At 44.8% G+C, this 27166-nt stretch overlaps 1 protein-coding gene and 1 long non-coding RNA gene across 4 annotated transcripts in view; one reads left to right on the plus strand and one right to left on the minus strand.

Moving 5' to 3' along the window:
* Nucleotides 1-27166, minus strand: part of BANK1 (B cell scaffold protein with ankyrin repeats 1) — a 1166863-nt gene that overhangs the window by 139035 nt on the left and 1000662 nt on the right. The window lies entirely within an intron of this gene.
* LOC134910404 (uncharacterized) overlaps nt 1-27166 on the plus strand; it is a 65827-nt gene that overhangs the window by 15208 nt on the left and 23453 nt on the right. Inside the window, exon 3 of one of the 3 annotated variants that reach the window (XR_010176190.1) lies at nt 11773-11953. The exons of the other annotated variants lie outside the window; for them this stretch is intronic. This is a non-coding gene — a long non-coding RNA (uncharacterized LOC134910404). Of the gene's footprint in view, nt 1-11772; nt 11954-27166 lie in introns of those variants that run through there. 3 annotated transcript variants of the gene reach the window in all.

Consider the following 27166-nt stretch of genomic DNA (forward strand, 5'->3'; position numbering starts at 1 on the left):
TATCCAGCAGCAAAGGGCGGGAGGTCATATTCCTCGTAGTGCTGTTTGGATAAGCGTCTGCTTCGCTTAGTAAAGGGTGCTGAAGGAATCCGGAACCGGAGGTAAGAACAACACGCTAGTGTCTTTTAAAACTGTTTATTTCTGTCTTGCGTACACACGCACATATCTGCATTTCTTTTTCATTCGTGTATTTTCATATATCACTCTCCTGTTTGCCATTTTATAATTGATAAAACGTGCTAAGAGAGATTTTTCGCTATTTCATAGTTAAAGTGTAAAACCCACATGCAACTCTACCTAAGGTAAAAGGAGAGATTGGTGTGTTGCGCGGTAGACGATCAAGGATCATCTACATTGATAAAAGTGTTAGTTGTGTTGCGGTGGACATTGGTTTTGTGTACACGTGTCTCTAACAAAGGGCTGAGACTCGCGTACGCCAAGGCCGACGCACGCAGCGTAAATTACGCAACGGAGCGTCTGGGTACGCCCACGTAACTTAAGTCACACGACAGTGTTGATTTTTAAATAGCGCAACAGGCGATAAATAGCGCAACAGGCGATAAGTAGCGCATCAGGCGATAAATAGCGCAAAATCTATTTTAGTGTCCGAAATTTAGATTAACAGATCCTTCTCCAAATTCACAACACATCTGGTCTAAAGAAAAATTTCTGCGCAGAAATAGAAATAGAAGCAAAAGTGTACGTATGGTGAGTGAGTGTTTTGTATATATAAGTTTATACAATTTTACAGGTTGAACCACAAGAAGTCGAGTTCTCGCAGAGGTACATACATGTAAGTGACGTGCATGGTGGCTAGGGAGGCATCTCTGGTTAAACATAAAATTTGAGCAGTAGAGAATAGTAGACCAGGAGGTCATACTACAGACCAGGAGGTCCAGGTACAGCAGACTAAGAAGTCTGCCATAAAAGAGAAAAGGGCACAACCCAGGGGGTTGGTGCAAAACCCATATAGGCCAATAAAAGCTCTGGCTGAAGGAATTCGCAGCCGAAATTTTCGATTCCACTGGTCGCTCAGCACATAAGATTAGTTGCTTATGTGCTGAACGATTGTACCGCACGTAATTGTGTACATTAGTTAATCTGACCAGTACCATTTGTGTACGATCCCGGTCATAAAACTATTTGTACACTCTGATGTGATTTGTGTAATTTTTTATTTTTCTGAAGGGAAGTTCGCTGGTCACTCAGGAATTGTCCAACAACCAATAGTTACTGGAAAGAGTAAGTGTTCTGCGGATATCCCTCGCATGTTCCAGTAAATAGAGGTTCATAGGGGCCCTGGGTCGAGTACGCCAGCGCTAAGGCAGTGTGTGGGTCGTATTGGTCGGCGTGGGCGAGTGAGTGGGGTACTCGGTAAACCGCCACCGTCAGCCTATCGTGAACATTTTGGTTTTTGTAAGGGTTCGCTGAAGACCCTGAAATAAGGTCAGAGGTGGTGAAAGCAACGCCTGCAAGTTATGGGGGCCAATTGTTCAGGAAGGGGGCGATCAACCTCGGTTCGGGTTGATTCAGTAAACCGACCAGTCGGGTCGGCAAGGTACGTAATGTGTGAAAAATATGGTTCACATACAGAGGTTTTATGTGATGAATGGGAGAGAATGACAGTGCATGACGGGGAGAAATTCCCAAGAGTAGGTAGCTTTAGCCCAGAAGTGTTGCAAAATTTAAGGAGGAGGATATGTCTCATTAAATCAACAAAGAGACGAATCCAACATTATGATTATTTGCAGTTATGGCAACAGGAGGGTGAAATACAGAGAGGATTGGCTCTGGCGGCAGGATCTAATCCTATCAAGAAATTGATAGCGATGGCCCCGCCGCCACCATACATATCAGGAGAGAAATTGGTTGCGGAGAATGACGCTTTAGGGTGTAACAAACAAACACTTAGCAACTGTGTAAATGTTAATAAGTTAACCAATGCAAGTATTAACCCGTGCAAGTTGTACCCTGTTTTGAACTTTCCCCAGGAGTGTGATCAAGAGGACGAATCGGCAACAATATCGGCGCTCTCTCTAGCAGCCACCATAGCAGAGACAACAGTAGGCACGGCTCCACCCACGAGATTAGTAACAAAAGCCCCTAGCGGAGGGATAGGTGTGGTCGTATCTACAGGTAAGTACGGCACCATACACTATGCTGAAACCATTTCACCACAGGCTGTAGAACCTACACAGAGTGATGTTAGTAGACTTAATCCTGTTAGGGTAATAGCAGTGCCAAATGGGAAAACTGACACGACAGGAATCACTCCTGTTAGGAACATTGCCATGTACAGCCCATTTTCCCAAATGGAATTAAGAACCATAGTGTCTGAATTCCCTGATCCTAGAAAAGACTTAGTTGCCAGCCAGAAATACATCAGAGACCTAGGGAACACTTTAGAGCCCAATAACAAAGACTGGCAGGTATTGCTGAGGGCATGTTTACCCTCAAATGTCGACGCAACTCAATTTTTGGCTGACTGTGGATTAGATCAGGATGTACCTCTTACAGATGTGTACAACAAAGATAATGTAAAAATAATAAGTTTACAGTTAAAGGAGTATTTCCCAGCAGTAGTTAAGTGGAACAAGATTTTCTCCATTAGACAGAAAGAGTCAGAAACTGCTGCAGAATATTTTCACAGGGCATTACTAGAAATGGCAAAGTACACAGGTATAGAGGACATTAAAACAAACATAAACCATCGAGAAGTAGCAGTATCTGTACTAATGGATGGGTTAAAAGAGACATTAAAGACAAGAGTACAGACCACGCAACCATGTTGGCGAGGTCTGTCGGTGGCTACTTTGAGAGAGGCTGCTATTGATCACGACCGGAATATCACCCGACACAGGGAGTCACAAGGTGATAAGTTAATGGCCGTAAGTATACAGGCCCTGACCACAAGGCAGACTTTGTATAAATCACCAAACCCTGTGGGTAAGTCAAATGTGGTAACTTGTTTTTCTTGTCATAGACAGGGACACATGGCACGAGACTGTAGAGTGAAAAATTCACAAAACTCATATCAACCCCCTAGACAACGACACGACACACGACATTGGGAGCAGGGTCCGCAGAGACGGAGTTATGAGCCACATACAGGGGAAACAAAAAGATACCCCCCGAACAGAGACTGGCAAGCCACTGGTAGTTCCCATTTAACCCCTTCACAAGCAGTTGCTGCCAGCGGGATTCAGGGAGGTCACCATACCCAATAGGGGTGTGGCCATACCTGTAATCTGCAGCCAGTAAAATTGATTGCAAATCTTGGAAGTGAACCCGAAATTGCAATCAATGTAGCTGGTAAATCATTAAACTTTCTTGTAGATACAGGGGCGGCCAAATCAGTGATAAATTCGACAGTGGGCATGAGAACCACTGGTAAGACAATTCCAGCCATAGGAGTAACAGGAGTAGTCCAGCACTACCCTGTTAGCAAACCAGCCGAGATTACAGTAGGGCCGTTACATACCAAGCATTCTTTTTTGCTGGCTGCATCGGCACCGACTAATCTCCTGGGAAGAGACTTATTGTGCAAAATGGGGTGCGTCATTTATTGTACTCCTGAAGGTGTATTCTTGGACATACCTGAGAATCACGCTCAGGAAGTGCGAGACATGTTAGACTCCCCGTCAAAATTAATGTCACATACCATTATGACAAATAGGACTCCATCCCAAGTAGAGGAAATGACATCCCAGATACCAGAGTCACTTTGGACTAAAGATGGACAGGACACTGGATTAATGGCAAACGTAGCTCCGGTAGTTGTACAAGTAAAAGATGGTAGGATAGCTCCAAAAATCCCACAGTGCCCTCTGAAGCCAGAGGTGGAGTTAGGAGTGTATCCCGTAATAGAGCGCTTGTTACAACAGGGCATTCTGGTAAGAACGTCCAGCACTGCCAATAGTCCCATCTTCCCTGTTAAAAAGAGTGGGGGGAGGGGTTACCGACTAGTGCAGGATCTAAGGGGGATTAACAAAATAGTTGAGAGTCAGTTCCCCGTAGTGCCAAATCCAGCTGTCATCCTTATGCAAATCCCTCCCACTGCGAAATTTTTCACTGTTATTGACCTCTGCTCCGCTTTCTTTTCGGTACCTCTGCACCCTGACAGTCAATATTTGTTTGCATTCACATACAGAGGAGTCCAATACACATGGACTCGATTACCACAAGGTTTCATAGACAGTCCAAGTATCTTTTCCCAGGCTTTGCATGATTGTTTACAGTCTTTCCAACCAGAGAGTGGATCAGTATTAATACAGTACGTGGATGATCTACTACTGTGTTCTGATTCATTGGAAGCATCCCTGAAGGATACGAAACAGCTCCTGTTTCATCTTTCAGACACAGGACACAAGGTTTCCAAAGACAAGTTGCAATTATGCCAAACTAAGGTAAAATATTTGGGACACTGTCTAACACAAGGACTGAGACACCTGACCGCTGATAGAATTCAAGCAATTAGAGACATGACTCTGCCACAAACCCAGCAACAGATCAGAACATTTTTAGGAATGTGTGGGTATTGCCGTAACTGGATCCCAGGGTTTTCCATTCTAGCGTTACCTTTGCAGGAGATGGTCTCCTCAAACAAACCTGATCGGATTTCGCATACAGACGAGTCCGAGTTGGCATTTGAGAGACTTAAACAGTGCCTAACGCAGGCACCAGCATTAGGTATGCCAGACTATGGGAAACCCTTTGAGCTGTACGGAACAGAAAGTGCTGGTTGCGCGGCAGGCGTCTTAACCCAAAAGCACGGTGATGCCAGCAGGCCAGTAGCATACTACAGCGCTCAGCTAGACACGGTAGCGCGATCCCTCCCCACATGCTTGCGAAGCGTTGCTGCGATACCATTGCTAGTAACGAAAAGCGAAGATGTAGTGCTAGGTCACAACCTCACAATTCATACACCACATGCAGTGTCAGCCTTGCTAAATTCTGCCCAAACCAGGCACGTCTCATCAGCGCGGTTTACAAGATGGGAATTGGCACTAATGGCCCCCGTAAACATCACCATAAGGAGATGCAGTGCATTAAATCCTGCAACATATCTCCCAGGTGTGCCTGGACAGGCACAAAGGGTGGAGGATGAGAGTGGTGGGGAAGGAGAATTTAACACAAAGGAAGACACACATGATTGTATGGAATATTTGACCCAAAATTTTACCGCAAGGCCTGACATCAGTGACAATCCACTGGAAGATGTAGATCTAACTTTCTACATGGACGGTAGTTGTCATAGACAGTCAGACTCGGGAGACTTGTGTACTGGATACGCAGTCGTAGATGACCAAGGCACCATAGAAGCGGAACCGCTAGACCCACCTCACTCAGCCCAGGTTGCTGAACTGGTCGCCCTAACCAGAGCATGTGAATTGGCTAAGGGCAAATCACCCAATATCTACACCGACTCTAGATACGCATTCGGGGTAGTCCATGATTTCGGAGCCCTATGGCGCCTCAGAAATTTCATGACGGCAGCTGGTACACCGATAGCGCATGCAGCTCACATCAAAAGGCTTCTAACAGCGATACAGGAACCCGACAGAGTGGCTGTTATCAAGTGTAAAGCACACACATATAGCCAGGACCCAGTATCACTTGGTAACAGCCGAGCAGATGAAGCAGCTAAGTTAGCAGCTGGGACCCCCAGACAGACAGACACCACACAACTGATGGTATTTAATACCATCAACACACAGAAGTTGTGTGAAATGCAAAATTTGTGTTCCACACAGGAAAAGGCAGTCTGGAAGGCAAAGGGATATGGCCAGGAGTCCTCAGGACTCTGGACGGATGGACAAGGTAAACCGGTGGCCCCCAGAGCATATCTCCCATGTTTAGCTGAGGCAGCACACGGGCTGACTCATCTGGGCAAGGAGGGAATGTGCAAGTTGGTAAGAGCATATTGGTGCGCCCCAGGATTTTCATCTCATGCAAGTAAGAGAGCAATGTCATGCCTTACATGTCTGAGAAAGAATATCGGAAAGGCAATACCAACAGAACCATCTCATATCCCACCTGCAGGCGGCCCTTTCCAGGTAATACAGATTGACTTCATTCAATTACCCCCTTGTCGAAATTTGAAATATGTACTTGTTTGTATAGATGTTTTCTCAAATTGGGTCGAAGCATTTCCTGCGGCCACAAATACCGCCATGTTTACTGCTAAGAAAATTGTGCAGGAATTTGTATGTAGATATGGTATCCCTAGAATAATTGAAAGTGATAGGGGTACCCATTTTACAGGTGATGTCTTTCAAGGAATGTGTAAATTGATGGGAATTGATAGCAAGCTGCACACTCCATACCGTCCACAGGCGAGTGCAAAGGTGGAAAGAGTGAACAGCACTATTAAAAATAAACTGAGCAAAGTTATGGCAGAGACAGGATTGACATGGCCAGAAGCTCTACCCATTGTACTGTACAGCATCAGAACCACTCCCAGGTCCCCTCTTAATCTGTCTCCCTTTGAAATCTTGTTTGGTCGACAACCGCATGTTATGATTAACCCTCAGGATGATTTGAAGTGTAACAATGAAGTGACTGTAAAGTACTTGATTAACACGAGTAAACAGCTAAGGAATCAAAATGATAATTTGAAGTTGGTGATTCCTGATTTACCAGATAGTAATTGTCATGACATTGAACCTGGGGATTATGTAATGATATGGAATTTTCTGTGCTCAGGTTGCCTTATTGACAGATGGGAAGGACCATACCAAGTCTTATTGACTAGCACTACAGCATTGAAAGTTGCCGAGAGAGAGACTTGGGTTCATTCATCCCATTGTAAGAAGGTTGCTGATCCAGAGAGGTCCCGTGATAAGGAACAGACGGTAGAGGAAGTTGTATCACTGGAGTGTCTGTTCCAGGAGGACTGAGGCGGCACCTGAGCATTGAGAATCACAAGATCAAAAGCAGTTGTCGATTCCCTGTTCCCTTTTATTGTTTTTCTCCACTTCCCATCCCCCCTCCCTCAAATTATTTTTTCCCCCTTCTCATTCTTCTTCGTTTCCTCCTAAGATGGACTTGCCTCAAGAGACTGTGATCCGGATTTTCCTGTTGACCATGATGTTGACCAGAGCAGTCTGTTCCGGCGAGAGTACCATGGAGGTCGAGAGAGGTTCTGGAATGGGTTCTGATGACAGAGATGGAGGCGTAGTTTTCCGAGAACAACATAATCAACAAGCAAAGGCGAGTATCAGAAAACGATCCGATAGCATTGACCATAGAAGGAATTGTGAAGGATTGTTAGCTGAAGAAAACTGTATCTGTAGGCTCTGTGACAACGTAGTTGAGGATGGGTGCATCAAGAAATGCCAATCCAGTTTTAATATCCACATGGACCGGCATCCCTTGAGTGACTATCACTCCTTAGTGGGTAGTGTGCTAAATCAAACAGATTGTTGGGTATGCTCTCAAGTACCTCAAGGTCATAGCAAATCAGGACTAGTACCATTTCCTTTAACGATAGGGGAGGTACTTGAGCTAAGTGGTGGGAGGCCGGTGGACAGGAGGTTTAATATCTCCAGTCCTCCTAGTTTGAAGCTCCACCAATATCATGTGGATAGATCCCTCATATGTTTTAACATTTCCAATCCCCGAAAGCCGGGAAATTGGGAAGTGTCGTGGAGTAACCAAACCATGACCTTTTCATATAGAGCAGATAGAATGCCGACAGATACAGAACTTATACGCCACATAGCCAGTAGAGGAAAATCTTTCCGATATAGGTATACCCTAGGAAATAGGATCACGAGAGTTGGAGAGGTATCACCAGGATACTGTGCACATATCGTACAAGCTGATACGTGTACTAGACAGATGGGAGAATTAGGGTTAGGAGATTTCACATGGAAGACGTGTAATATGGTTATGTCCTACTCCGTCCCATATGTTCTCCCCGATGATGCATATTTCATATGCGGGAGGAAGGCGTATAAGTGGCTTGCCCCAAACTCTGAAGGATTGTGTTATATTGGAAAAGTACTGCCTGAAGTAATGACTGTATCACATGCCAAAATGAAAGATATACACCGTGTTGCCCAAGCTCCTTATACTCACACCCATTACGAGCACGTAGTTAAACGGCACCTGATAGAAAGAACAGAGCATCCGGCCTCTGACATGATCCATGAATCCACCGGGATTCAGTTTCTAATCGCGTTAGACATCACTCGCACCGCCAGAGGAGTGTTGAATTATAAATACATATCTGCGCTCGCAAATTTGTTAGACAATATCACAGAAATGTATGATGACACGTTTAGGTATACTGGAAGAGAACTTCAAGCTTATAAAACAGAACTAGTTCAGCATAGAATGATTCTCAATTATCTCACGGCAGTGACAGGTGGATATTGTGTCACACTGGCAACGCAGTACGGCGTGAAATGTTGCACATATATTACAAATAGTACCGAGGACCCGGTCGAGGTCATAGACCAAAAGATGGATGATATTCTCCAACTGAAGTGGGAATTTCGCAGGAGACACAATCTCACTCTTGCTGCTGTAGGTAATGAGCTGACTGGTTGGGTGTCATGGTTGAACCCGCGAAATTGGTTCTCTGGTTTAGGAGAATGGGCTCAAGGAGTCATAATGGATGTTGGGAAGTTTCTCCTATGTATCTTAGGTGTTATCATAACGATTGGCTTGATATTTAGATGCGGTCAGGCTTTAACGAAGTGTAAACGAAGTACCAGGGTGATGAGTTTAAGGAGTGAGGAAATTGTAATTCCAATGGATTTGATTTATGACCCAAATGTAGAAACAATGATGTGATGAAAATGCGATTTCTACGGTCCGTTTCTTTCACCTGTTTTTCCGTTTTCCCCAAGGTAAAAAGACCCACTTGGACGAGGAATTTGATGATCCTGTATACAGACAACTGATGGATTAAAGAAGAAGTTTTGACAACCTGATACACAGATTTTTGATGAACTTTGCCATAGATCCCCAGTTTCCCTAGAAATTTTAAAATTACGCTAGCCCAACACTTTTGTAAATCTATGGACATTGACAAAGCTTTTGCTCGCACCTTATGGGCAAAAGCACAAAGAAGACTGCATTCAACAGACACCGAACAAGACTTCAACCGACAAATGTTCATTTACCTGACATAGAATACCACTGCATTTACCGTAATTATGTCTTTTCTTCATCTCTACAACCTTCAGGTAATTACACACATAGTATAGGGAATACAGGCACAGATATCAGCAATCACATATTCCCCCATTCATGTATCATCAACTAAAATGTGCTCCCCATTTTGTTCAAAAAAAAAAAAATCCGAAAAGAGCTCGGTAAAGTTTGACAGCCCATCCACAGACCCGTACCACGGGATAAGAAGGAATTCAAATGTATACTTCGCAATACCTCGAAGCTTGATTTAAAACACGTACGGCACGATGATACATGACCCCCAAGCACGGATTCATACACACATGCTTCTGCTATCGCACTAGGTCATACCTTTTTCCTACCTTCTCCTCTCCTCCCCTACCCAACCATGTAAATGTATTAACCCCTGACATATATTTTTCTCGTTTTGAAATGTTTTAGGAAGTGGCAGTTATTGTTGACTGCCAAAGGGTGGACTGTCAAAGTCAGAAAAATATCACGATGCACACTGCCATATTTGCACCTCATATGTGTCCCTGCTGCGCATGCGTGCGCTCTCCCGTGAGTGCGCATACTCGCTGTTGCGGGCACCCGCAGGCGCACGGTATGCGCATTTACGGTAGAGATTGTATGCGTCTAGCGGGCGACTCTTTCGTTACATATTTCCACTATATAATGTATTTTGTAGATCATGGTCCCTTTGATAGATTCTGAAAGTTTGGTTAATGTAGCATGTTCATGGACAGAGAAATCCCTCTTTGTTTGATACGAAGGGTCAGACAGGAGTAATACTGTGGTGTTTAGTATCCATCGGAAGAGTATTTAATTAGCAATATTCCGGTGTTGGTTTGAAGCGGATTAATCGCTCGTGCGAATAGTTATGGACATAAGAAGTTTATGTCCATTTACTATTATTTGCACTTACTTATCCATGCGGCGGGAAACCCAGTTCCCCACCCACCTGAGCAGTTGGGAATCGTCACAGCCCACCTGTATGAATCAACCTATGACCTTTTGTTATAATGCGAGGAGGAATTCCTGTGTCCAATGAACAATGAGATTGTAGGGACCATTGAATTGTATTGTGTGTGGGGCATAAATAGACAACCTGATCACATCCAGCTCCTCTTCAACGGTTCTCATTGCTGAAAATCGGGAGCTGGATGTCCAGAGGCGCATGCGATCGTTCCCCTTGTGCGTAAGTTTTCTCCGCAATCATATTGTCTTTCTTGTTGTTATGGGCCATATCTCTCTCTCTCTCTCTTCTCTTCTTTCTCTCGTACTCTCTTAAACGTAATAGTATTGTATTGTATTTCCTGTATAGTTATCTGGTTAGGTAGTCTATGTTATATTGTAGTGTATGACTTGTATTGTATTAATTCTTTTGCAAGTATAACATTCATAATATATATATTAGGCGTTGGACCCTAAGCACGGTATCTGTGTATTTCTTATAGTGTTAAGTATTCTCAGAGCGTCGGTGACGCTCAAACAGCTTTTAAGTTAATAAGGTTACACTGTGTTGCATCTACACCCTATCTCTACACTAAGGTTTTACAGCATATTACATTGTTTATGGTTTAGATATAAAGGTTTAACATCGTGAGCGTCTGCGCCGCTCGTGATCTCCTCGTGGTCTCGAGCGTCCGCTACGCTGATAGCGTAGCATTAAGGTAGTCGCTCACCTATAGTGTGCCCGATACCAACAGCGTATTCTCGCGAGCGTTTGTATCGCTCGGGCGGCCCGCTCCCGATACAGCGTCCGCCAAGCTATAGCGAACCATTACGTTAGTCAGCAGCCAATAGTGTGCCTGCCTGTGATCTCTTGGCCGTGAGCGAACGTGACGCTTGAGCGTCTCGACCTCGGCTAAGCGATTGCTACGCAACGTGCGTACCCTTACGGTACTCCATACGTCAATAGCGTACAGTGTTCTTAGGCCTCTTAAAGGGTTTTAAATAAGATAAATATTTAGCTTTATCACCTGCTATAGAATTTTATGTGTACCGTAAGGTGCATAGATCCTTGACAGTAGAAACTCTCCTGCAGCTTTGCCCTGCTTTATGTAAAACTTGTGTTTTGTCAGTTTGCTTTGCGATTGAGCCCGGTGTAACGTAATGTGCATAGACCTCGCTTATCTCTATCGCCCCTGTGTATTTTGGCTAGGGGATTGTGACGCTCCTTCAGCATTGCCCCGTAGCCTGCAAAACTTATGCCATCTCTCACTCCATATCCGAGCGCTGCCTGCCACATGGTGGGGGTTCAGGGGCGGCGGCCATTATGCCAGTGTGCTATGCGATCGAGTCCGGTGTACCGTAATGTGCATAGACCTCGCTTATTCCTATCGCCCCTGTGTATTTTAGCTAGGGGATTGTGACGCTCCTTCAGCATTGCTCCATAGCCTGCAAAATCTGGACTGTTACTTGCTCCATAGCCTAGGGCCTCCGTGGGGCAAGGAGTCATAGGTGGTAGCCATCTCTACTGAGTCTGCCCTGCCACATAATTGTATGTGTACTGTACGGTGCATAAAACCTTAACTGTAGAACTGCTCCTGCAGCTTTGCCCTGGTTTATGTGAATAAAAAAAATAATAAAGTGTCTGGAAAAAACTAACATGCATTCGTACTTTAGGAATCGAACCTGGGACTCTGAGTATAGGAAGCGGAACACTTCACCACTTCGCCGCAGACTGATGAATAAATCCATTGGTTTTGATTATGCTGTAATGGCTACGGGATTAGGACGCTTACTGTACAAAATTCCTAATCGCAAGAGGCAATAGTGAACTTCTAACACATCCATTTGCGACAGTGTACACTACTGGTTTTATGTTTTGTCTGCGGGACTTGGATGCTCACATATTCATAAAGTACTGTAGATGGATCATATACTGTATGCTGTACTATTTGCATCTGTACCGTATATACTGTATTAAATAATGCAGCGTAATGAGTATTTACTGTATTAAATATTGCAGCGTAATGAGTATTTACTGTATGCAGCGTAATAAGATGCCTTAGTAAAGTAGTCCTTATTATATATTTCAGTATTGTATTTTACGGGAGACCACACGCATGCGCAGTGGTGATAGTAAAAAGCGACATCTGGTGGATGATCGCAGGTATTACACGTAAAGGTAACGCCAAATGCTCTGTCTGCCTCCGTGCGATTTGGTACGCCTCTCTGTGACTAGGCGCGCCTCCCTACGCCCCGGTACGCTGCGTATGCTCGATCGGGACAAACGCCTCAGCCAGTCAAGATAAAGGTGGCTACATCTGTATATAAAAATGCTGACAGCCTCACTGGGGCTCATCAGTGTTGGTGTGCTGGTGTCCTCTCTTACTATTTGTCTCCTCTCACATGCAATAGGGCAGGCTTGTTTGTAACTCAGTCTGTGTTGTATGTGTTATTGTGTGTTACTCCATAATGGTGAAACAAAAATTATGCAGTGTATGTAAGGCCAGATTCTCCCCTCCCTCATCTGGCTAATTGTCATGTGAGCAGGGTAGTCAGTCGTCACAAAATGCTGACAATGTGGGGGAGAGTCACGAGCCCTCCTGGCTGGGGGCTATCAAAAATATGATGTCTAATATGTCATCTCAATTAACTGCTAATGCCAATAAAACACAAGAACTGCAACAAGCAGTAGCAAGTCTAGCTGCCGGTGCTGATGCCCCCCATCCCCCACTGTCTACTACAGGTGCACATAAACGTGCTTTACCTGCACTACTATCAGATACTGATGATGATATACAGGATAATGGGGATGATGTGGACCCCATAAGTGGGGACTCCACCCCTGCACAGGGTATTGAACCCCTCATTTTGGCTATAAGGGATGTGCTAAAGCTCCCCCTGGAGGATGCTACACATCAGCAGTCATTTTTCCTCCCACAAGACAAACTTTTCCTGATTCCAAGGAATTGGATGATTTGTTTAAATTAGCCTGGAAAAATCCAGATACAAAATATCAGGTGTCAAAACGATTTTTGCATACCTACCCCCTTGCCCCTGAAGGCAGAAAGATCTGGGAAGAATCTCTAGCTGTAGATGTCTCTGTCTCCCGCCTTTCCAAAAAGGCGGTACTCCCTGCCCCAGGATCCTTTACGGTAAAGGACCCGGGGGATAGGAAAATTGAGGCCACACTGAAATCTATCTACACTGCTGCGGGTGTATCTCAAAGACCAGTAATTGCAGGTTGCTGGATGACACATGCAATTCATTCCTGGGCTACTCAAAATCAGGAGGGTCTCTCGGGGGATATGACCCTGGTTACTACAATTACTTTACTCAAACACATTCAGGACATGTCTCTGTGTCTCCCTAAAAGAGATTGGCAATATTAATGCTAGGACCACTACTATGGCTGTATCTGCACGTAGAGCCATATGGTTGCGTCAGTGTATTGCAGACGCTGACTCCAAACGCAAAGTGGAATTTCTTTCCTTCACAGGTGAATGGCAATTTGGAGGTGAATTGAACGCATTGATTTCCAAGGCTACTGTTGTAAAATCCACATTTCTTCCCTCTGGGGCTCCCCTGCTAGACGTACCTACCCGGGACCGTCTACCCAGTCCTTTCGGTCCACCAGATTTTGATCTAGGACCAGGGGTGCCTCCAACGCAGCTGGAGGCACCAAAGGTAAGCCTAAGAAACCAGCCATTGCCGGCTCTCAGGAACAGAGCACCAGTTCAGCATCCGCAAAAGCTTACGCATGACGGTGCCCACCCACCTCGAGAGGATCTCGTGCTGGGAGCCCGGTTACGTCGCTTCAGCCACATCTGGAAAGGTTTTCAAATCAAGCTTACCAGCTTTGGAAAATATGTGTGTTATGCTGCTACTCACCATCACAAAGTTGGTCCAGTCCCAGGTCATTGTTCCAGTGCCCCTGCATCAACAGGGACAAGGTTACTACTCCAGCCTCTTCATAGTACCAACACCAGATGGGTCTGTGAGACCCATTTTGAATCTGAAGTCCTTGAATCTTTACCTGAAGGATTTCAAATTCAAGATGGAATCTTTAAGAGCGGTGATCGCAGGCCTGGAACCACAGGAATTCCTGGTATCCCTGGATATCAAGGACGCCTACCTCCATATCCCAATTTTGCTTCCTCATCAGGCCTATCTGCGGTTCGCCCTACTGAATGATCACTACCAGTTCCAGGCATTACCCTTTGGCCTGTCTACTGCTTCGAGGGTGTTCACGAAGGTGATGGCGGAAATGATGTTTCAACTCAGAGTCCAGGGGGTCAACGTTGTCCCTTACCTGGATGATCTCCTGATAAAAGTGAATTCCTGGGAGCTTCTCCTGCTCCATATAGATCACACGATACAACTTCTGTCTCACCACAGGTGGATCCTAAATCCTACTCAGATGGTGATAAAGTAAAGTCACTACTGGTTGGAGGACCTTCCCCCACTTACAGCTTTGTACAGTGTTAATTAGGGACAGTCCTGCAGTACTTGGCTGAGGAGGATTGGCGGGCTGGTACTTTACTTGCTATCCCTAGGCTCATGTGGTGATGTGCACCCACTTGCTCTCCCTATACACAATGGCGGAGAGGGATAACAGGGCTTCAGTTTCCATCCTGGGTAAGAAGGCTGCGTCTCTGCCTGGTTCCCCTGTAGGTCTCCCCCTCTAGCAGTACAAGGGTTAAAGGTCTGTGGTACTGTCTTGTCACTATTGGAGGTCATGCTATAACACAGGGGATCATAATGGCCTGACTCACGCTTTGCTCTGCTTTACTGGGACAGGTAGCTGCCGCGTTCCTCCTTTCCCTGGCTCTTTCGTGTGCGGCGGGATCCCCCTGATGGCGTGGTGCTCTGTTCCATGCTGCTCTCTGCAGTCACTGGACTCCCGCGGGACTCTGGCAGCACCGCTTCCTGCTGACTCTAGCTGCCGTCTTGCACCCACCAGGCCTCTGGACTTCACCTCCGACCACGTGCCATCACCGGGGACTCGTTGGTTGCTCTCCGCGTCTCCTCACAGCGTGACGTCACACACCAGACTTTGCACGCTTCTCCTCACTCCGCACAGCCCCCTCCTCTTCCAGCACTCCGCCAGCCAATCAGGTCTCCCTCCTCTCAGGGATATCAATCACCAGATCCGGCAAGCCCTGCCCCTCCGTTGAGCATTAAAGGTCCCTGTGCACAATTAACCCTGAGTTGCTCACATGTCCCTAGAGTCCTCACCAGTCCACATTGGCCGTATAAAACACAACCCTGTGGGGTGTTACCGTGTTACTTTCACACTCTCCCTGAAATGCTTTTTTCAAAAGTAGGCAAGTATGTATATACCAGCAAAGGCAAGGGATATAGCAGGAAGGACTTTATCAACTCTGGATATATGGTATCTGCTATCTATGGATGAGCTCCAGCAGCTGGCAGGTATGGTGTAGTAGAGGCTACACTTTGCTTTCCTTCTGAATGACAAATATGGCTGGAACCTTGCAATAATCCTACCAACCCCTATAAACTGCAACTACAGTAATCCCGGGCTAGGACAGGGGATTACTAACCTTCAGTATTTAACAGGCTCAGCATCTATGCTTAACTAACAAAGCACTTGCACATGTTTTATGTACATGGACATCTCCTGAAATACTGGCTGTTTATGAGGACTTTGGGGTAATAATTAAACACAAGGACTTCTATGTTATACCAGCTACAATTTTTATTTATTTATTTATATTGTTTTTTGCTTCTATATTATCTTTTAATAATAAATGCATACTTGTTGGTGCTTTCAAATGTGTTTTTTTATGTTTATTTATCTGTTTAGTTTGATTTCTGTTAATCTGTTTCCTGAATTGTTTATAGTGTCATGTTTCATGTTCACTGACCTCTCAATAAAGATTTCTTGAAAATAAATGTAATGCTCCCTTTACTAACTTGTGGCAATATGGAAGATTAAAGTCTTTGGGAGAAATTGAAAATAGGGTCGCGGTTTTTATAAGAGTGTGGACTCATAACATCTCGCTGCATGTGTGATGTGAGTTTGTTTCGTAAGTGACAGTATGTAATAGCCTGCGATTTGGAGGGTGCGAGTTTATCTGAAATGCGAGCTTATGCGAGTTTTATCCAATTGTTATTGTGTTAAAACTCACAATTTGCATAATGCTTGTTTCACTGGTATCTATTGAGGAGAGAGAGAAGTAAAAACCTTTTTCTGGCGCACTCTTAAGAAAGAAGTATATATCTATATAATGTTATAGTAGTAAAACATAACTTTTTTTAAGGCTTTATTTAAAATGTAGATCCCCCACAAAGTGAACACCTATCTGATGTACGTATTGAAACGATACAAAAAGTTTAACCTTGTCACATATCACGGTTATGGTGATGCTTCATATTATATGGCATCACTGCTTTAATTTATTAAGGTTCAATACACAAATGTGAAATTTATGGTATGGACTTTTCTCCAGTCCTCAAAAGAACTGGACCGCAGCGCACACTGTTGTTAGAGATTTCTTACTGGAGTAAAAGAGCAACAATACTGGGAAATAATTTCTTGGTAAACTCCACTGAATCCCACATGCTCTGTAGATATTAGAAACCCTCTACTTTAGGTCTTGGTTAGGAATGGTAAAATAATAAACTACAATGTAACTAAATCAAAATGGGAGAGGAGTAAGAAGAATAGGTAATATTGGATTTTGGAAAAAGCGGTGAATCTACTTTCAGACCGGCTGATGGGATGCCCCAGACCCAGGGCCAGATTAACAATGGGGCGGATGGAGCTAAAGCTCCAGGCCTACACATAAAATTAGGCCTATCATGCAGGATGCAGGATGATGGCACGGCACCTACCCAAACAATCATAAATCATAAGTATTAAAATTGGTTTTGTAGTTTTCTCACAAAATTATCCAATTTTTCTATGTTTATGTATTTATGAGACATTATTATTATTATCCTTTATTTATATGGCGCCACAAGGGTTCCGCAGCACCCAATTACAGAGTACATATGCACATAATCAAAACAGGAAAACAGTGACTTACAGTTGAAGACAATTTAGGACAAGTACAGGGTAACTAAGCATAACTACACCAGTAAACAACATAGAGATAAGTTCCAGGTGGCCAAAAAACTGCGTGATTTGGGCAGTTGAGGATTATTAAAGTAAGAAAAGGATAAGCACATGAGGGAAGAGGGCCCTACTCGTGAGAGCTTACATTCTAAGGGGAGGGGCACATATTGTACAGGGTGTACACCCACACGTGACTCGGGCCACACCCATTCAGCACTGGTCACAACACCTCTCCATCTCAGTAAAGGCCCTTGAAAATTTTCAGCTCCAGGCCCATGTGGCCCTTAATCCGGCCCTGCCCAGACCTACTACATTGGGTATTATTCCCTGGGGGTCCCCCTCCAGGTACTGACCCAGCCCAACACTATTTAGCTTCCAAGATCGGACGAGATTGGGCGATCTGAGTGTGGTTTGGTAGTAGCTAAATGCTCCTCCTGAATCGTTGATGAGAGTTCACAGAAAGTAGGTAAGTTTTGGGTGGTAGCTGAAGAGAAACGAGACGGATCTGCCTTTGGTGTTAGGCAGTAAGATTCCTGTCAGTTGAAAAACTGCCACAGGAATGAGTATATTTTTACTGGATCACCAATGAGAGTCCTAAAGATATAAGAAATGGATAGTAGAATTTTACAGAATTCTCAATGATAAGCAAATTTTCTTTGCGGTTGTATATTCATGCATACTCAGGACAACAGGCGAAAAATAGAATATAGAAATTAGTGCTAAAATTTTAGGAGTTAAATACAAGTATCAGAATTTTTCAAACAGGATAAAGACAATTTGCATATCACAATCTGAGGTATATAACTGTTTATGTTTTAGTGCAGCGCTAATACACTTGTGTACCCCTATATTGGAGCACTGTTACTTTAAGAATTTAAACACATATGGATGGTTTCACACCAAATAAATGAATAAGTGCATACAGAAAATGTTTTTTTTTTTTTTTTGAGAAACAGATGGTTGGTTGAAACAATGCGTTCAGATGTGGGATTCAGTGGAGTTTACCAAGAAATTATGTCCCAGCATTGTTGCTCTTTTACTCCAGTAAGTTATCTCTAACAACAGTGTGATCAACAGGGTGCTCTGTGGTCCAGTCCTTTTGAGGACTGGAGAAAAGTCCATGCTGTAAATTTCACATTTGTGTATTGAACCTTAATAAATTAAAGCAATGATGTCTTATAATATGAAGCATCACCATAACCGTGATATGTGACCACGTTAATCTATTTGTATTGTTTCAACAAGTACATCAGATAGGTGTTTGCTTTGTGGGGATCTACATTTTAAATAAAGCCTTATTAAAAGTTATGTTTTACTACTATAACATTATATAGATATATACTTCTTTCTTAAGAGTGCTCCAGAAAAAGTTTTTTTCTTCTCTCTCTCCTCAATAGATACCAGTAATACATTACTGAACCCTTTTGGTGCACCGCCAACAGATACATAGAGAGAAATCAGTCTCATTATACTTTATGAATGTTGGTCGATACTAATGTATTCTTATTTTCTTCCTGTGCGGGATCACATCTATTATCTCTACGCGTAATGCGTGTTGCGTTACAAGGTGTAGGAGCAGGCTTCTGCGTGTTAAAAGTTATTGAAAGTGTTAAGAAAAAAATTAAAAAAATTACGTGTGGTCCTTCCCCACACGTAACCAGCAAGTGCAACGGGGTCTGTGAGCCAGTCCTGGTTGTGATAATATGGTGGGGGGGGGGGAAAGAGTAGTGGTCCCCTGTATTATATACAACCAGCGCCGGGCTCTTACTAGCGGGGGTGTACAGCCACAGAAGGGGGACTCACTTCCACCTTCCAAAACATTCACAACCCCACACTAGTCAGGCCAGGCCGAGGTTTCCTCGAGAAGTGGGGACCCCCCCCAATAAAGGGTTCCCCCCTCCAAGCATACCACATGCTTGATTTGATTCCCAGCAAGCGGGGCAGGCTTGCTGGCACCTGTAGTCCTCCTGTAAAGGACAATATTATTTCTATATCTTACACAATGAACCCCCCACCGACCACCACCACCAGGAGGATAGCCCCAGGCTTCAGGCCAAGAGTGGAATATGCTGGGGGTGGCTACATTTGGGGGACCCCCACTTCCAGAGGAATCCCTGGCCTGACTAGTGTGGGGTTGTGAATGATTTGGCAGGGGAACTCTGTCAAGTGTGTACCCCTGCTGTGGCATTACACCCCTGCCAGTAAGAGACCTGTGCTGGTTGCGGATAATATGGGGGACCACTACTATTTTCCCCCCATATTTTCATGACCAGGACTTTTTTTTTTTTGCTTTCATGAACTTTTAACATATGCAAACCTGCATGGATCTCACTGATCTGTGCAGGCTTCTACTAAACACGCTGCTGCTGAGGTTAACTCGCTAACCTTAAATGAGCCAATTTTTTCAAAGTTACTGTTTACTATTTAAGTGCGAATTTCTGACTAGCAGACTATTACATCCAGAGAGTTGTATGTTTTACATGGGCAACATCGGGATGGTTTTTGCAAGTTTGCATGTTCTTGAAGCATATTGTATACGATAAATGCATGCAGAAAAGTCGCATGTTTTTACAAATCGCAACCTTTTACATTGGCCCAATTTCTTTTATTGCATTTGTCTGCTACAAAAAAAATAAAAGAAGATAAAATACATAAAATCATTGATACTGTAATACATACATTTTCATACAGTACGAATGGAAATATTAGTTTGTACTATTAACAACTTAGCTTCATCAACATAGTATTAATTAAGCTATTTATTTTATACCTTCCTATTAATGGTATTTGTCCTCTTCTGGTTATTGAGAGTGGTTTCCCATGTTGATTCTTTGGCAATTTGAGAAACAATTGGATTGATTGATCAGATTGTAATTTGTTGCTAGCTAAAGAGACAGTTTGAAAGGCTGTAGCTATTAATTATTTAGCGTCTATTTAGTATGCAAACTGAACTAATTGCTATATTGATATAATGGATCTATACAGCATTGTGCTTGGCTTGCAGGAGGCAATCTATAAAAGCTGTCAATGAACACCCGGAATCTATAATTTATAAGCATGCATACATAGAGTAAGTAGGTTAAGAACTGATCTCTACAGTAAGACATATTTTTACTAAACAATGTTATACTGTCTTCAATCTTCATGAGACGTGTTCATTATTTCTGCATAATCAGTCAAATCAAGTGTAAACTTTACAAATATATGCTAGGGTTCTGAATACATTTTCCTGAAAACATCAGGATCCACAATACTAAAGGCGCCCAATCTCATTTTGTACTGTAAGAAAGTTTTATGCAGGATGATTGTTGGGCACAGCAGCACTTTGGTGATTTGGGTGTTTTATTTGAGAGACGGTTAATTTGCAATTTTGAACATGTTTTTATGCAGAAATAAAAAAGTGGTATTTAATTTTGTGGGACAAGGTGTATTATATTAGTAGACACTACAATTGCAGGTGTCAGTCAGTGATGTGCAAATGAAAGTTAGTCCATATGGCAGATGACTTAACAGATGTAGGTTTATTAACCAAGTAGAAATAGAAACAGGAAAACACAGGGTTAATAGCAGGTAAAGGGTGACAGGATTGTCCACTTGCAGCCAGTATCTGTAGTTTGTAGGGTTTGCAGTTTGTAGGATTTGCTGCCTGTTGTGGTGCTGCAGGATTTAATAAACACTGTGAGTGCTTATACACAGTTGTGGATGCTGGATTTATAGGTAATACTGCAGTGATGGCACAGTGGAACTATGGTCTCATGGGATATATACTGCCTCCGTTATGGACGAAAATGCAGGGACATGTCGATGCTGGGGATGAAGAGGGATGAAAAGGAAAGAAGGAAAAAATGTTGCAGAGCCATGTATGCGCAGGTCGGAGGTTGTGCATCTGGCAACAGCTGCTTCGGGTCCTAATACCCGGCAGTGATTGACACCAGCATCAGAGGCATTGTGATGTCATGTTGTCACGCCTGCCAGACCACTAAGAAGCAGAGAGGAGCCATGGTGAGAAGGAAAATGGGCAGAAGACGCAGAATAATGTTAGGTGACTTTAGGCTGGAGCTGGAGGTATGTAGTGGGCTTAAGCTGGAGACAGGAGGGAGCTAAATCTGTAGAGACACTGCAGACATACTGGGGGGCTGGGGAGACACTTTGGGGCTGGTGAAATAGAAGGGAGCTGGAGCTGGAGAGACACTGCGAGCAGGGCCAGTGCTACGGTGTTTGGCGCCTCCCTGCAAACTATAAATTTGCGCCCTCTCTCCAATACTTAATAAAGGGAAAGCACACACTGAAGGCACGTGTGGTCTCACAAGGAAGGGGTGTTCCCACATAATTGTACCCCAAATTCACATTACATCACACAGTAGCACAATGTTATTCACATTACACCACACGCAGTGTTTCTGATTCATATTATACCACATAGTAGTGCCCCTTAGTCACTTTACGATCCACAGTAGTGCCCCTTATTCAGGGCTTAAAGTGAACCTGGAGAGTTGGAGGAAATACATATTTGTGCCCTAACCCCCCATACTGTCTAAAGTAACAGTGCGCGCCAAAGGCGCACGCTGCAAAAAAGGGGTCACTAGGAAGTGGCATGGCCACATAATGGTAACCCCAGTTCAAATTACACCACACAGTAGCACAAAAGTATCATCATTACACCGCATGTAGTGCCCCTATTTCATATTATGTTACACAGTACTGCCCCTTATTCACGTTATGCTATACAGTAGTGCCCCATATACACAATTCCCATGATAGCAGTGCCGCTTATACACATAATAATGCCCACGGTATGAGTGCCACGTATACAGTTACACATAATAATGCCCACAGTGTCAGTGCCGCTTATACACACAATAATAGCCGCGGTAGCAGTGCCGCTTACACACATAATAATACTCACAGTAGCAGTGCCGCTTATACACACAATAATGCCCATGGTAGCAGTGCATCTTATACACACACTAAAACCCACGGTAGCAGTGACGCTTACACACATAATAATGCCCACGGTAGCAGTGCCGCTTATACACACAATAATGCCCATGGTAGCAGTGCCGCTTACACACACACTAAAACCCACGGTAGCAGTGACGCTTACACACATAATAATGCCCACGGTATCAGTGACACGTATACAGTTACACATAATAATGCCCACAGTATCAGTGCCGCTTATACACACAATAATACCCACGGTAGCAGTGCCACTTACACACATAATAATACTCACAGTAGCAGTGCCGCTTATACACACAATAATGCCCATGGTAGCAGTGCCGCTTACACACACACTAAAACCCACGGTAGCAGTGACGCTTACACACATAATAATGCCCACGGTATCAGTGACACGTATACAATTACACATAATAATGCCCACAGTATCAGTGCCGCTTTTATACACACAATAATACCCACGGTAGCAGTGCCACTTACACACATAATAATGCCCACAGTAGCAGTGCCGCTTACACACATAATAATGCCCATGGTAGCAGTGCCGCTTACACACATAATAATGCCCATGGTAGCAGTGCCGCTTACACACATAATAATGCCCATGGTAGCAGTGTCGCTTACACACATAATAATGCCCACAGTATCAGTGCCGCTTACACACATAATAATGCCCATGGTAGCAGTGCCGCTTACACACATAATAATGCCCACAGTATCAGTGCCGCTTACACACATAATAATGCCCACGGTAGCAGTGCATCTTATACATACAATAATGCCCACGGTAGCAGTGCCGCTTACACACACAATAATGCCCACAGTAGCAGTGCCGCTTACACACACAATAATGCCCACAGTAGCAGTGCCGCTTACACACACAATAATGCCCACGGTAGCAGTGCCGCTTATACACACAATAATGCCCACCACATCTGTGCCACTTACACATATCCCAAAGTAAGATAGATAGATAGATACAGCTCTGGTAAAAAAAAAAAATAGAAAGCACACACAGCAGCAGCATTCAATACATTAGAAAACAAAGTTTTCCAAGAGTTAAACTCACTTTTGCCAGAGTCGGCCTGCTCTGACTACACTCAAGCTCCTACATCAACATGTTGTAGAGGGGGAGGGCTCGAGCGCAGGGAGTACGGTGAACATGTTATAAATCACAAGCAGCCAGGAAGAGGAACAGAAAGTGAAAGTGGACAGCCTGTGCGGACGAAGGAGTGAAACCCCTCCTGCGTGCTCTGCTGATTGGGGAAGGGAGGGAAGATCAGCTGGTGGAGTGGACTCGAGCCTCTTGCTGTCGGCAACACTGCCTATACAGTGTGACTGTGACAGGTGCTGTGGCAGCCGGCAGCAGCAGCGCACAGCAGCATAGTTTCAGAGCAGGGAGAGCGCCTCTCTTGGCCAGCGCCTCCCTACTTTGCAGATTCTGCTGAGCGGGTTGCGCCGGCTCTGACTGCGAGAGCTGTAGTGAGAAAAAGGAGCTAAATCTGTAAAGAGACACAAGGAGGCTGGAGATAAAGAAGGGGGCTGGAGCTGGAAAGGCACTGGGAGGCTGAAGAGACAGAAGGGGTCTGGAACGGTAGAGACACTAGAGTGCTGGAGGGCCAGATGGGGGCCAGAAAGATACTGGAAAGATAGAAGGGGGCTGGAGAGACAGAAATGAGTTAGAGATGGAAAGGCACAAGGAGGCTGAAGCTGAGGAGACACTGAGGGGTTGAAGAAACACAAGGAGGCTGTAGCTTTAGAGACACTGGGGGACCGGAGAGAGAAGTGGCTGGAGCTGTGAAACGTGTTATGTTCACTCTCGTTCCCAGGAAGGATGCCTCCTCTGTTAGAACCACCAGCCAACCTCTTGTACCTGCTACCAGCTACCTTGTGTCACCAGGATCATTTGCGGTGCTACATGCTAGAAGTGCCCACCGTGACTCACATACTCAGGCTTGGAGATGGCAGCACGCAAGGAGGTAGACGCGGCTTCAGATACAAGGACACACCCGGCGGCAGGTGTACGCTGCCACGAGGTGTGCTCAGCTGAATCAGTGGTGGAGCGGCAACTTAAGTGGTCTCCTATACAACCACAGATACAGTATCTCTGCTGAAAGTTAAAAAATCCTCATTGAGGTAACACAGCATCACCGCTTTCCTGCATTTCGGACATTGGATTTCTGAAGCAGAGACTGCACTTATTAGAACAGCGGCAGGTGAGCTCACAGCAAGTGGAGATATTGTTGAATCACTGCTACAAGTTACGCTTATTACATTGTTTCAATATATTGGAATAGAACTGAGAAACACTGTATCTAACATCAACAACAAAGTGATATAACCAAATACTAATTTTTATATATATTTCTGCTGCGGGGTACACTGGGCTCCACAAGTCTGTACAATGGGGTGTAGAGTAGGATCTTGATCCGAGGCACCAACAGACTCAAAGCTTTGACTGTTCCCAGAATGCACAGGGCCGCCTCCTATATCACCCCGCCTCCCAGCACAGGAGCTCAGTTTGTCAGTTGGTGCTGCAGTAAGCAGGCACTTAACAGAGGGGCTGCTCCAAGCAGCCCTGAGAAAAGCTTTTTATGAGGTAAAAAGTGAAGACTTCAAGGGCAGCAGCGGTGGTAAATGTTTTGTGACATTCACTGCTGCAGCTCCAGCTCTCCCCAGCGGCGCTGTACACTCCCGAGCCCTGGTTGCCGGGTACCTACAGCGGAGGCTTCGGTTTTCTTCATGTTAGACACACACGGCTGGGGCTCTCCAGGATCGAGTGGCCACGCTTCGGGAGGTGGTAAGTGGGTCCCGCTCGCGGGACCCGGTCTTTATCGCGATCCGGCGCGGTCAGTGGGAGGCAGGCCATGCGCGCTGGCGGTGGACACTGTGGCAGTACAGGCGATCCCACTAGATCACCAGGGCATGGGCACAGGTCGGGTTTTCTCTCTAAATCACTTCTTATATCGCCCACAGTACCCGGTGGTTTTGCCAGCAAGGGGGATAAGGCTTAGACCTGAAGCCCCTACCCCAGCCCCAGGGTGCCATTTCCCGCAAATGTTCCCACCCTGGAGCTGCATATCTGTCTTTTCCTCACTCCCAGTCAGTGTCTGCGGCGCCATTATCCCTCAGCTCACTGTTCCTGGGATTGCTTGGGCAAATCCTCCTATGTAAAGCCGCCTGGTTGTCAGCGCTGTGCCTTTACATGACACTTAAGTATTCTACCTGCCTTTTTAGACAGTGATAGTTAAGAAAGAGTGCATTTAGTCAGGGTTTTATAGTACAATTACCCTGTGATATACATCCAGTTCTTACTGTGTACTGTTATATCTATTGTTATATAGCTGTGTAAGCTAGTCCAGTGCAATATTATTGTCTGTAATAACCTCTGCATTGTACAAACTGTGACCTTCTGTGTGTGCATTTGATAGCGTGGTGTCCATTTCGTGTATTTCACTCAACTTGCTATCCCTATATTCTATAACCTGAGGGGGCTTGGTGCGTCAGGTCGGTGTTATCTAATATAGGATTTTCACAAAGATATAGGGGGTAATTCTGAGTTGATCGCAGCAGCAAGGGTATTAGCAAATGGGCAAAACCATGTGGCAGATATAACATTTGCAGAGAGAGTTAGATTGGGTGGGTTATTTCGTTTCTGTGCAGGGTAAATACTGGCTGCTTTATTTTTACACTGCAATTTAGATTTCAGTTTGAATATACCCCACCCAAATCTAACTCTCTCTGCACTTGTTATATCTGCCTACCCCTGCAGTGCACATGGTTTTGCCCATTTGCTAACGAACTTGCTGCTGCGATCAACTCAGAATTAGGCCCGTACTGTATTACGTATTTTTCTCTGTGATTTGGTCACCATATCTCTCCTTTGTCTCTGCTAGTGCTGACTACACTGCGCAGGGGTTTGGGATATTGTGCTGATAATTGTACTGTGTTACCTCATACTGCAAGTTATATCATGTCTGCTTCTGAGGGTAACGGTTCTGGGGCGGAACACACTGCTGGTGTTGTTGAAGCCACAGTCACATATGAGGAGAATATAGCAGCTGTGGGCTCTGGTTCTGGGGGCTCTTTGCCCCCCAGTGGGACTGTGGCAACGGAGGCACATACTGACCCACCGTGGGCAGCTTTTCCACGCTTCTGCATACGCTAGTTCATAAACTAACACCCCCTATGGGACCCCCAATGCTGGTACAACCGTATGTGGGCCCTGCAGCTAACCCGCCGTGGGCGGACGATTTATCTGCTCAATTAAAGAAGTTGAACCAGTCCTTGACTACTAAAAAGTCTGACCAACGCTCGCCTAAGTCCAAGAGGTCCTCTAAGCGAGTGCTCGTCTCCTCACAATCGACTGCTGTCACTGACACCTCGTCTGATGAGGACGGCACTTACACTGACCCCACAGGTTCTGACTCAGATACGGCTGATGGGGAGGGTAGTTTACATGTGGATGTTCCTGACCTTTTGGAGGTTATTAAGTTAATTCTGCAGATTACGGATGATCCCGAGCCATCCGTGCTTCCTAAGAAACCAGATAGGTTCAAGCGTCAGAAGGTTGTTAAACAGGTTTTACCTCACTCTGATCACCTAGTGGATATACATCAGGAACCCTGGGAAAACCCGGGTACGAAGTTTGTGCCTCAAAAGAGGATGCTGGCTCGCTATCCCCTCGCGTCAGAGCTGTCTAAGAATTGGGAAACACCTCCTCCAGTGGACTCGCATGTGGCTAGGATGGTGGTTTCCTCAGCTCTACCTGTCACTACCGTCACGTCTCTGAAAGAGCCTACGAATAAACGTGTGGAGGGTTGTCTAAAAGCAATTTACACCCTCACGGGTGCTGCACAAAGGCCTACTATTGCAGCTTCATGGGCTGCTGAGGCTATTGAAGCATGTGCCTTGGAGTTGGAAGCTGAAATCTCCTCTGACCATGCTAGACAATGCTTGCCATATATTGTCACAGCTTCTCGATATATTAAAGAGGCGGCTTCTGATGCCGGTATCCTGGCAGCCAAG

This window comes from Pseudophryne corroboree, chromosome 1 (assembly GCF_028390025.1).
Source record: "Pseudophryne corroboree isolate aPseCor3 chromosome 1, aPseCor3.hap2, whole genome shotgun sequence".
NCBI classification, from domain to species: Eukaryota; Metazoa; Chordata; class Amphibia; order Anura; family Myobatrachidae; genus Pseudophryne; species Pseudophryne corroboree.